Source organism: Balaenoptera physalus (genome assembly GCF_965194825.1).
Source record: "Balaenoptera physalus genome assembly, chromosome: 3".
NCBI lineage: Eukaryota > Metazoa > Chordata > Mammalia > Artiodactyla > Balaenopteridae > Balaenoptera > Balaenoptera physalus.
Genome location: NC_138890.1, coordinates 126,571,526 through 126,584,354, shown reverse-complemented (window position 1 = coordinate 126,584,354; position 12,829 = coordinate 126,571,526). Strand labels below are relative to the sequence as shown.

At 34.4% G+C, this 12,829-nt stretch overlaps 1 protein-coding gene across 9 annotated transcripts in view; it reads left to right on the top strand.

Annotated features, from left to right (window-relative positions):
* Positions 1-12,829, top strand: part of RNF180 (ring finger protein 180) — a 302,738-nt gene that overhangs the window by 280,100 nt on the left and 9,809 nt on the right. The window contains exon 8 of one of the 9 annotated variants that reach the window (XR_014262246.1): positions 441-556. The exons of the other annotated variants lie outside the window; for them this stretch is intronic. The gene's annotated coding sequence lies outside the window, so the exon portion shown is untranslated. The remainder of the gene's footprint in view (positions 1-440; positions 557-12,829) is intronic. 9 annotated transcript variants of the gene reach the window in all.

The window sequence follows — 12,829 nt, the reverse complement described above, 5'->3', positions numbered from 1 at the left end:
CATTTGATCTAGTCTGCTTGAACCCTCTCTATTGAATTTTTTAGTTCAATTATTGATATCAGCTATGTGATTTCTGTTTGGTACTTTAAAAAATATTTTTTCTCTTTGTTCAAATTCTCACTTTGTTCATGCATTGCTGTCCTAACCTCAGTGAGCATCTTTGTATCCATTATTTTGAACCATCAGGTAAACTTCTTTTATGTTTCACTAAGATGTGTTTATATAAATTTATCCTGTCCTTTTGTTTGGAATATACTCCTATTTCTTCATTTTCCTTGACTTTCTATTTCGGTTTTTGTGCAGTAGATAAAATAGACACCTCTCCCAGTCTTGACAGAGTTGTCTCAATTAGGAGATGAACCTTATCTATCAGCCCAGCCCAAGCACCTAGTTGTGTCCTAAATTTTTGTGATTGTCCATGCCTCCTCCTTTATTTTTAGTGGCTCCCAGTAGCTGAGGGTGTATCAAGACCCATCAATGTCCCAAAGGGGAAGATCACAGTCAGCATTTAGATGCAGCTTGATTGAAGGTGGTCCCTCAAGCAGCAGCTGGGAAAGTAAGTAGTTAAGCCTCTTCCAGGGAGAAAGTGGGAAATGGACATTTTCCCCTGCTCCCTCTATAATGGGCCCAGGTTTATAGCCAAGGGGGAGGGGTGGTGCTCCTTGGTCCATTAAGAACTGTTTCTTTATTTTACACAGTCCTGTGGAACTTGTGAATGAAAATCCCATTGGCTACTAGAGCCAAGCAATCTGGGGCCCATCTTTCAGTGGCAGCCACAAAACCTGGGGTACCCCAGATGTGTTTACAAGCTCCTTCTAGGGAGATACTGGCAACTTGGTTTCATTATTGGAGTGAGCTAGAGAGAGAAGGTGGGAGGGATATCCACCAACTTCTCTGGTCTCTAGCGAGGATCACAGCTGCCCCTAGATGCCTACCAACTTAGAAGCCAGGCTCTCAAGTGGCAGCTTTTAAAATATGTAGATAAACCCCTTTCAGGAAAAAACTGAGAGGCTGTTCTGCCTGCTTCATCTGCACTGAGCCCTGGTGGGATAGACAGTTAAGAATTGCTTCTTTGCTCCACGCTCCCAATGCAGGGCGCCTGGGTGTGATCCCTGGCCAGGGAACTAGTTCCCGCATGCCATAACTAAGAGCCCGCGTGCTGCAGCTAAGATCCGATGCAGCCAAATAAATAAATAAATATTTTTAAAAAGACTATGAGAAGGCAGGGAAATGTGTTTTCAAGATATGTAAAAAAAGAGTGGAACAAAATTATTTGTAAACCAATTATTATTTGTAAACAAAATTATAGATTTCATGTTAAAAAATAAAAATTATGTCTACCTATTGCCCAAAATTAGGAGAAAGTACAAAAACTAACTTTGTATCGGAAGATGGAATTGGAGAAAAATTTTTTAAATAATTTCTTCTAACAATGATGTAAAGTTTTCAAAGCAAAAATCAATTAAATGGCCTCAACTCCTTGAAAAAAAAAAAAAAGAATTGCTTCTTTGTTTGCCACAGTTCTGTGGGACTTATGAATGGAAGCCCTTTAGCTATCAGAGTCAGGTGATCTGGGGACCCATACCTTGTTTGGCAGCCATAAAATCTGAGGTGCAGATGTGTTTACATGCTTCTTCCAAGTAAGTACTGGTGACTTGTATCAGGCTGGACAGAGAAGGCAGGAGAGGTATCCCCTGGCTTCCCCAGTCTCTTGGGAGGATGCAGGCCAGACCCTAGAGCCATCTAAATTAGAAGCCTGGCCCTGAGGCAGAAGCTTTTAAAGTATGCAGATAAACTTCTCTCAGGGAAAGACTGGTGTGTGAGTGATTTTGCCTGATCCCTCTGCAGTCAGTTAGCCATGGGAGTTCTAGTATGCCCATTAAGAATTGCTTCTTTGTTTGTTTGCTGTCATCTTGTGGTTCTCATGGACCCAAGCCCAGTTAGATTTCTGAGGTAGGTGTTTTGAAACTCCCTCTACTGAGAGTCTTAAATGTTGGAATACTAGCTATAGGGTCCAAATCCTTTGCTCCTCAGGGAGAAGCTGGGAGTCGGAGGTTCATCCCCAATTATACAGCACTGTGTAAGGGGTGGGGTTTATGGCAAGAGTGTGCCTCAACCTTTCCTACCCAATTCACTGTGGCTATTTTTTCATTCATCTGATGTATAGGATCACTCAGCTACTTTCCGGATCTCTCTCTTTCAGAGGGAATTTCTCCATGTGTAGCTCTACATTCATTTTGTCTGTGGGAGTAGGAGAGCTCAGGAATCTCCTGTGTTGCCATTTTGGTTGACGACTACCTCACTGTCTTCTAACTAATCAGGTTGCTCAGTATTTTAGTGTCAAAGAAAAGATTTTTAAAATAAGGTGGGATATATTTATATATCCAGCAAAAATAGATAAAATTATTTAAAAAATAATTATCTTCTCAAAAGGCAGTTTGCTTGAAATAGTTTCAGTATAAAATGTCAAGCTAATGAGAGAATTTTGCATTGTCTTACATTTTGAAATATCTGGAATTTAATGTACTGTCATAGGTATATAAACAGGAACTGGCTTTATGATCCAGATCCATCACTTATGATGTGACCCGTGGCAAACCAATAAACTGTCAAAGCCTCAAGCCCTTTTTGTATTTTCAATTTGTAAATTGGAGAACATATCTATCCTGAAGGACTTACTGATAATTAAAATGATCCAGTACACTGTTTCACAACCTAAATGAGGCTCTTTGAAATATTTCCTGACAAGAGATACCTTTGTAATATGCTGGATATTAGGTTAAAATCTCCAAACTGAATAAATATACTGTAAAAAATTTACCACTGAACCTCAGTTTTTAGCATTACAGTGTGTAACTACAAATAGACTCATTGATAAGATCTAGTTATTCTGAATTCCATGTTATTATAAATAAAGGAAAATAAATAACGGATTGTATATTTTTTACAAAAGAAAACCATTAAATCTTGTTAGGTGGAAAATATTCTTAATTTTGAGTGTAAATGATTGCATTATAACATCTAATTGAACATACATTTTATATAATACTTTTTGTTTAAAATAAAATAGACAAAAATTAATTAGGGATTATATTTATCTAAATCTTAGACAAACAACCACTCACTCAAAACTAGTATCTAAATGATTGATTATGTAATGATTGTTTGCTTTTTAATAGACAAATGGTTTTCTGGTGTTTGTTTATTATGTATTTATCCTGGCATCATAAATAAAATGTACCACATTTAGCCCAACTGTAGCCAATTAGAAATAGGATAATATAAACCCATAATTTATGTACAAAAATGTAAATATAATTATCATAAATTACATACCTTAATGGCAAGTATTATAGTCCTCCAAAATTAAAGGGAAAAAAACAAGTAAATCAAATTTATTTTTTGTACTTAAATTGATCAGTTACAAAAATAAAGAAGACGTGGTACTGCCACAAGACATGTCTTGATAAATTTTAAAAGATTTGAAATCATACAAAGTATCTTATCAACCACAATTAAATAAGCTAGAAATCAATGAAGAAGGAAACTTGAAAAGCTCACAAATAGGGATTAAATAACACACTTTAAACAAACAGTGGGTCAAAGAATAAAGTGCAAAGGAAATTAGAGGATACCTCATGATGGAGTGATGTCACCATCATGGTGGTGTGAGTTGTTCCTTTTTTTAATCTCCCCTTTAATTTAGAACTCTTTGGAGATCTGTTAGTGAGCAAAAATGCCTCTCTGCACAGGACACTAGGACACACATGAGATCTATCCATCTGTGCATCCGAAAGTGGGTGGATTGGACTTGGAAAAGGCTACAAAGCCAAGAGGGACAGTGACAGCAGCAGCACCTGGCAGGAGTGACTTCTCTAATAGGAGGCGGAAAGAGAGAGTGGTGAGTGAAAGTCTGCCAGGCCACACAGGCTGCAGCTGGACAGAACACAGTGCTCTTTCTGAGGAGGGACCTCCATGACTGGGGGAGGTCATAGAAGAGGGAAGAAGACACACAAAGAGCACTGAAGGGACACATTTCCTGCTGTCTGCCCCAGGATTTCAGTAAGAGGTCAACCCATCGACCTCTGAGACTTCTTAACTCTAAGATCTCCCTACTGGGCCATGGGCACACCCAAAGCCCCAGACACCAAGCCCATACCTCCCTACACTCTGCCACCCGCTTTTTTTCTTTTTATGCCAGCATTTTTATGCACATGCTCCCAACTTTAGCAGCACATCAGCTCTGGTAAAAGAAACTGAAAATTTGTGCTGTAGTCCACCTTCTGGAAAACAAAGAAAGGTTTCTAATTGCCAATCTGTTTAACTGTTTGTTAGACTTAAAGTAAACAAAACCTTCCAAAATAAGAAAGGTGGTGTTTACTACTTCAAATGTGATGACAGAGGCACATTTCATCAAACACTGTGAAAAATCATGGTAATTTGGCATCTCAAAAAGAAAATGACAAATATCCAGCAACTAAACTCAAAGACATTGAATTCTTTATGAGTTAGATTGCAATATTCCAAGTAGCTGTTATGAAGAAATTGAACAATCTGAAAGAAAACTCAGAAAAGCAAATTCATTGAATGCAGGAATAAAATTAACATACAGGAGGAGCATTTTACCAAAGAAATTGAAATTATTAAAAAAAAAAAAAGAACCAAACAAACAGAAATTCTGGTGCTAAAGAACTCAATAAATGAGATGAAGAATGCATTAGAAAGTATTAAAAATAGAGCAGATCAGATGGAAGAGAGAATTAATTAGCGATCTGGAGGATAGGAATTTAGAAATGATTCAGGTAGAAGAGGAGAGAGAACTAAGATTTCTAAAAAGTGAAGAAACCCTACAAGAATTATGAGACTCCATTAGGAAAGCCATAGTAATAATAATAGGTATGCCAGAAGAAGAATGGGAGGAGGGGCAGAGGGTTTATTTAAAAAAAATAATAATAGCTGAGACTTCCCAAGCCTGGGAAGTAATTAAACATACAAGTCCACAAACCTAACAGAACACTTCATTATCTCAATGCAAAAAGACCTTTTTCAAGACATTATAATGAAACTGTAAAACGTCAATGATAAAGAATTTTAATGGCAGCCCGGGGAAAAAGGAAAGTAACCTACCAAGGAACCCTCATTAGGCTATCAGTGAATTTCTCAGAAGAAACTCTACAGGCCAGGAGAGAGTGGGATGAGATATTCAAAGTATTAAAATATACAATTTCCAGCCAAGAATACTCTATCCAGCAAAGTTGTCCTTCAGATATGAAGGAGTAATAAAGAGTTTCCCAGACAAACAGAAGCTGAGGGAGTTTGCCACCACTTGACCTACCTTGCAAGAAACGTTAAAAGGAGTACTTCAAGCTGAAGTGAATAGATGCTAATTAGGGAAACATTAAAAAAAAAAAGTACACAAAACTCTGATAATTGTGATAGAATTAGAAAACTGTATGTTAGAATAGTATGTTAAGCACTTAATTCTACCATAAAAGTTAAGGGAAAAGAGCATTAAAATATGTATAGCTACTACAATTTGTTAATGAATTCACAGCACAAAAAGAGGTAATTTGTGATATCAAAAATATAAAAAGGGGAGGAGTAAAAAGGAAGAACATTTATAGCTGAAAAAAGATAAGTTGCTATCAGCAGAAAAAGGACAATTTTATCTATGAGATATTTTATATAAGCCTCATGGTAACCACAAAGCAGAAATGTGGAATAGAGATACAAAATGTAAAAAAGGGGGAGACTGAAAAACTGATCACTGAAAACCACCAATATACAAACATAAAGAGAAGCAGAAGGAAAAAGAAAATAATGGAGATACAAAATAACCAGAAGTCGAAAGATAAAATGGCAGTATCAAGTGCTTGCATATCAATAATCACCCTAAATGTAAATGTGTTGAACTCACCAATCAAAAGGCACAGGTAAAAATACAAGACCCAACTCTATGCTGCCCACAAGAGACTCATTTCAGCTCTAACTACAGACATAGACTCTAAGGATAGAAGATGACCTTCCAAGCAAGCAATAACCAAAATAAAGTGGGTGTAGCCATATTTATATCAGACAAAGTTGACTTCAAGCCAAAAATGGCAACAAGAGACAAAGAATGTCATTATATAATGATAAAGAGGTCAATACTCAAGAAGATACAACAGTCATAAATATATATATGCTCCCAACACCTGAGCAGTGAAATATACTATGCAAATACTAACAGATCTTAAGAGAGAAATAGACAACAATACAATAATAGTAGGGTCCTTCAGTACCCCACTATTGACAATGCATAGGTCATCCAGACAGAAAATCAACAAGGATATGTTGAAATGTTAACCACACTTTAGAACAAATGGAATATTATATATATATATAAAACACACATACATATATATATATATAAATAATATTCCATCCAAATGGAGCAAAATATACATCTTTCTCAAGTACATACAGAATATTCTCCAGGTTAGATCATATGATAGGAAACAAAACAAATCTTAGCAAATTTAAGAAGACTGAAATCATACCAACTATCTTTTGTGATCACAGTGGTATGAAACTAGAAATCAAGAGAAGATCTACGAATATGTGGAAACTGAACAATACATTCTGAACAACCAGTGGGTCAAGAAGAAATCAAAAGATAAATAAACTATTTTAAAACAAATGAAAATCCAACATAGGCCTTGTGGGATACAGCAAAAGCAGTCTCAGAGGAAAGTTTATAGCAATAAATGCATATATTAAGAAAGATCACAAATAAACAATCTAACTTTATACCTCAAGGAATTAGAAAAAGAAAAAATTTTGCCCAAAGTAAGCAGAAGAAGGAAGTAATAAAGATCAAAGCAGAAATAAATGAAATAGGGGCCAGAAAAAACAATAGGATCAAGAAAACCAAGAGCTGGTTCTTCAAAATTGACAAAATTGTAACTACATTTACCAAGAAAAAAAAAGAGAAGACTCAAATAAAATTATAAATGAAAGGGGAGATATTATAGTTGATTCTACAGAAATAATGGGATCATAAGAGATTACAAAACCTAGAAGAAATGCATACATTTCTACAAACACATGACCTTTCAAGGCTGAATCAGGGAGAAATACAAAATCTGAACAGACCAATAAGGAATAAAGAGATTGAATCAGTAATCAAAAACCTCCCAACACAAAAAACCCTAGGACCAGACAGCTTCACTGGCAAATTCTACCAAACATTTTAAGAAGAATACCAGTCTTCTTCAAACTCTTCCAAAATATTGGGAGGAGGGAACACATCCAAATTCATTTTACAAGGCCAGTATTACCCTGATACCAAAACCAGATGATAAGAGTACCATAAAAAAAAAAAGAATGCTATAGGCCAGTACCCCTGATGAATATAGATTCAAAAATTCTCAACAAAATAGTAGCAAACAAAATTCAACAACACATTAAAAGGATTATACATCATGATCAGTGGGATTTATCTTTGGGATGCAAGAATGGCTCAACATATGCAATCAATAAATGGAATATATCACATTAACAAAATCAAACATTAAAATCACATGATCATCACATTTGATGAAATTTAACATCCATTCATGATTTTTAAAATCTCAACAAATTAGGTATAGAGGGAATGAACCAAAACATAATAAGGGCCATTTATGACAGTCCCACAGCTAACATTACACTCAATGGAGAAAATTGAAAGCTTTTCCTCTAAGATCAGAAACAAGACAAGGATGCCCACTCTCAGCACTCCTATTCAGTATAGTACTGGAAGTCCTAGCTAGAGCAGTTAGACAAGACAAACAAATTAAAGGCATCCAAACTGGAAAGAAAGAAGTAAAATTGTTGCTATTTGCTGATACATGATTTCTAATATGATATTATATATAGAAAATCCCAAAGAGTCAATCAAAAACTGTTGGAACTAATCAATTATTTCAGTAAAGTAGCAGGATACAAAATCAACATACAGAATTCAGTTGCATTCCTTCACACTAATGATGAAACATCTGGAAAAGAAATAACACTATCCCATTCACAACAGCATCAAAAACAAGAAAATACTTAGGAACAAATTTAACCAAGGTAATGAAAGATATATACTATGAAAACTATAAGACTTTGATTAAAGAAATTGAAGAAGGCTCAAAAAAAATGGAAAGACATCCTATGTTCATGGATTGGAAGAATTAATGTTGTTAAAATGTTCATACTACCCAATAACATCTACAGATTCAATGCAATACTCATCAAATACCAAAGGCACTCTTAACAGAAATAGAAGAAACAATCCTGAAATTTGTGTGAAACCACAAAAGACTCTGAGTAACCAAAGCAATCTTGAGGAAAAATAACGTTGGAGGTATCATGCTTCTGGATTTCCAACTATACTATAAAGCGATAGTAATTTTTTAAAAGTATGGTACTGGCACAGAAATATACACATAGAACAATGGAATGGAATAGAGAGCCCAGAATCAAATCCTAGCATATACAGTAGACTAATATTCAACAAGGGAGCCAAGAACACCCAATGGGAAAAGGTGCTGGGAAAACTGGAGAAACACATGCAGAATAATGAATTTGGACCACTGTCTCATACCACTCACAAATATTAACTCAAAATGAATCAAAGACTTAAACATAAGATCTGATACCATAAAAACTAGAAGACAACATAAGGAAGAAGTTCCTCAACATTGGTCTAGGTAATGATTTTCTGATATGATGCCAAAAGCACAGACAGCAAAAGCAAACATCAACAGATGGAACACCATCAAACTTAAAAGCTTCTGCACAGCAAAAGAACAATTAACAAAATTAGATAACCTACAGAATGGGAGAAAAATTTTGCAAGCCAATTTTGCAAGGGGTTAAAATCCAAACTATATAAGGAACTCGTACAACTTAATAACAAAAAGATAAACAATCCAATTAAAAACTGCATGGAACTAAATAGACATTTTTTCCAAAGAGGACATCAGAATAGCCAACAGTCACATGAAAAGATGCTTAACATCACTAATCATCATGGAAATGCAAATCAAAACTATGAGATATCACTTCATACCTGTTATATAGAATGACTATCCTCAAGAAGACAGAAGACAACAGATGCTTGTGGGGATATGATGAAAGGAGAACTTTTATACACTGTTGGTGGGAATGTAGATTTGTCCAACCACTATGGAAAACAATATGAAGGTTCCTCAAAACATTAAAAATCTACCATATGATCCAGCAATTCCACTTCTGGGTATATACCTAAAGGAAATGAAAACAGGATTTTGAAGATATATATGTATACCCATTTTTATTGCAGCATTATTCACAATAGTCAAGATATGGAAACCTAAATGTCCATCAATGGATGAATGGATAAAAAAGATGTGGTGTGTATATACAATGGAATTATATTCAGCCATGAGAAAGGAAGATATCCTTCCATTTGTGACAACATGGATGGACCTTGAGGAAACTATACCAACTGAGATAAGTCAGACAGAAAAAGACCAAATACTGTATAATTTGACTTATATGTGGACTCTAAAAAAGAAAAACTCATAAAAAACAGTAAAATGATGGTTACCAAGGGGTAGTGGGGATGTGGAGGAATAAGATTGAAGTTGTTTAAGGGTCCAAACTTGCAACAAGTAGTAAATAAGCCATAGAGATCTAATGCACAGCATAATTAATATAGACAACAATATTGTACTACAATCATCAAACTTGCTGAGAGACTAAAAATTATCTCAAACACTGAAAAAAGGGATAATTATGCAATGTGATAGATGTACTAAGTATTGCTGCAGTGGCAATCATATTAAAATGTATAGATGTATCAAACTGATACCTTAAATTTATATGATGTCATATGTCAAATATATTCAATTTAAAAAACTGGAGAAAAAAATGAAATACATCAAGATGAATGAAAAATAAACAACATACCAAAACTTATGAGATATAGCAAAAGCAGTGCTCAGAGGAAAATTTATAGCTATAAATGCCTACATTAAAAGAAAAAAATCCTCAAACCAATAACATAATTTTATACCTTGAGGAACTAGAAAAAGAGGAGCAATCTAAACCTAAAACTAGCAGAAGTAAGGAAATAATAAAGATTAGAATGGCAGTAAATGAAATACAGAATAGAAAAACAATGGAGAAAAATCAACAAAACCAAAAGTTGGTTCTTTTAAAATATCAAAAGAGTTGGCAACCCTTTAGCTAGACCGACAAAGAAAAAAGAAGATGCAAATAAATAACTAGACTCAGAAAAAAAAGTAGAGGCTTCACTACCAACCTTACAGAAAAAAAAAATAGTATACGAGAATACTATGAGCAATTGTATGACAACAAATTAGATAACCTAGATAGAATAGACAAATTTCTAGGAACACAAATTATCTAAACTTCTTAAGAATAAATAGAAAATCTCAACACACTTATAACAAATAAAGTACTTGAATCAGTAATCAAAAACCTCCCAAAAAGGCAGGGACCAAATGACATCACTGGTGAATTCTACCAAAATTTAAAGAAGTAACCCCAATCTTTGTTAAACTCTTGCAAGAAATTGAAGAGAAGGGAATACTTCCTAACTCATTCTATGAGGCCAGCATTGCCCCAATATTAAAGCCATATAAAGACATCACAAAAAAAGATTACAGACCAATGTCCCTTATAAATGTAGATGCAAAATCCTTCAAAAATTACTAGGAAACTGATTGTACAGTATGACCAAATGGTATTTATTCCAAGTATGCTAGGGTGGTCTAACATAAGAAAATCAATATTTTGATTAATATACCATATATTATATACCATATTATACCATATTAATAGAATGCATAAAGGCATTTGACAAAGTCAAGCACCTTTTTTACAAAAAATTCAGAATACTAGGAATAGAAAGGAACTTCCTCAACATGACAACAGGCATTTATAAAAATAAAACTCACAGGTAACATCAAACTCAGTGTGAAAGACTGAAAACTTTCCCCCTAAGATTAAGAACAAGACAAGGATGCCTGCTTTAACCACTGCTATTCAACACTGCTCTAGAAATTCTAGCCAGAACAGTTAGATAAGAACAAGAAATAAAAGGAATCCAAATTGGAAAGGTAGAAGTAAACTTATATATAGAAAATCCCAAAGAATCTAAGAGAAAGCTACTAGAACTAATAAAATATCCAGCAAAGTTTCAGGTTACAGCATCAACACACAGCACTCAGTTGTGTTCACCAACAGAGAACAATCTGAAAAGGATATTAAGAAAGCAGTTTCATTTACAACAGCATCTAAAAGAATAAATAACTAGGAAAAAATTTAACCAAGGATGGTTACTTGTATAGTGAGAACTATAAAACATAACTGAAAGAAATTAAAGACCTAAATAAATGGAAAGATATCCTGTGTCCATGGATTAGAAGACTTAATATTGTTAAGATATCAGTACTAGCTACAGCTATCAGTAGATTCAATGCAATACCTATCAAAATTACTATAGCCCATTTTGTAGAAATGGAAAACCTGGTCCTTAATATCAAGGGGCCCTGAGTAAACAAAAAAAAATTTTGAAAAAGCAGCACAATGTGGTAGAATCACACTTTCTATTTCAAAACTTACTACAGGAATCAAAACAGTATGATACTAGCAAAAGGATATGGAATAGAAATGGAATAGTAACTCTAGAAATAAACCCATATGTCTATGGCCACTTGATTTTTGGAAAGGGTGCTAAGGCCATTCAATGGGGGAAAGAATAGTCTCTTCAACAGATAATGCTAGGACAACTGGATTTCCACATGCACAAGAATAAAATTGGACCCCCTACCTTATACTTTGTACAAAAATTAACTCAGAATGGATCAGTGGCCTAAGTATTAAACATAAAACTCTTAAAAGAAAATATAGGGGTAAATCTTCATGACCAAACAGATTCTTAGATATGACACCAAAAGCATAAGCAAATAAATAAATTGAACTTCATCAAAATTAAAAATTTTGTGCATCAAAAGGAAATTATCAAGAAGGTAAAAATACAACCCACATAATGGGAGAAAATGTTTGCAAATTATATCTGATAATGGTTTAGTACCCAGAACATATAAAGAACTCAAGAAGACAGAACAACCCAGTTAAAAAATGGGCAATGGACTTCAATAGACATTCTTCCAAAGAGTATATACAAATAGCCAATAAACACATGAAAAGATACACAACATCGTTAGTCATTAGGAGAATTAATGCAAATCAAAACCACAATGAGATTCACACCTACTATAATGACTGTAATTTTTAAAAAAACAAAATAACAAATGTTGGCAAGGATGTGGAGAAATTGGAACCCTTGTGCATTGCTAGCAGGGATGCAAAATGACATATTGCACTGGAAAAAAAAAACAGTCTGGAGTTTTCTCAAAATGCTAAACATAGAATCACCATGTGACATAACAGTTCTACTCTTGGGTATATACCCAAAGGAATTGAAAACAGGGACTCAAACAGATACTTGTATGCCAGTGTTCAATGCAGCATTATTCACTATAGCCAACAGATGGAAACAACCCAATTATCTAAGAACAAATTAATGGATTAAAAAAATATGGTATATACATACAATGGAATATTATTCAGCCATGGAAAGGAATGAAGTTTTGATACATCATGCAGTAACAGTGAACCTTGAAAACATTATGTTAAGTGAAATAAGCCAAACATAAAAGGATGAATACTGCATGATCCCACTTCTGTGAGATATCTTAGAACAGGCAAATTCATAGAGACAGAAAGTAGATTAGAGGTTGCCAGGAGC